Genomic DNA, 462 nt, shown 5'->3' with positions numbered 1-462 from the left:
ATATATTTTATATATATATATATATATATATATATATATTTCTTAAATATATACTTGTGTGTGTGTATTTATATATAAATATATTGTACACACACATTATGTAAACACAATCTTTTATTTTGAATGCGATTAATCACTATTAATCGATTAGACAGCACTAATTTAAACATTTATTTATTCAACACAAACTTTTTTATGTAAATTTATTTATAAAACGTAAATTAATTTGACCTGTAAATTAGTTTATTCAACATAAATTGTTTTTTTTATTTAATGTACATTTATTTATATATTTTACTTTTATAAATATACATTTATTTTTTGAGGGCTATGTAAAGAGCGAAACAGGGGCGCGGGAAGATGTTTTCGGTTGGGGGTGCTGTGTGTGCCCGTGTTGGGTGAAATGGGGCCGGGGGGGCGGTCACCTCATTTGACAACTCCACAAAGCACTACAAGTGCGTC

General features: G+C 28.1%; 1 long non-coding RNA gene across 1 annotated transcript in view; it reads left to right on the top strand.

The window, feature by feature from the left end:
- Positions 1-462, top strand: part of LOC107749219 (uncharacterized) — a 12,737-nt gene that overhangs the window by 11,260 nt on the left and 1,015 nt on the right. The window lies entirely within an intron of this gene.

Source organism: Sinocyclocheilus rhinocerous, unplaced genomic scaffold, assembly GCF_001515625.1.
Source record: "Sinocyclocheilus rhinocerous isolate Xijiao unplaced genomic scaffold, SAMN03320098_v1.1 scaffold919, whole genome shotgun sequence".
NCBI lineage: Eukaryota > Metazoa > Chordata > Actinopteri > Cypriniformes > Cyprinidae > Sinocyclocheilus > Sinocyclocheilus rhinocerous.
Note: the sequence above shows the minus strand (reverse complement) of the source record. Positions and strands in the feature narration are given on the sequence as shown.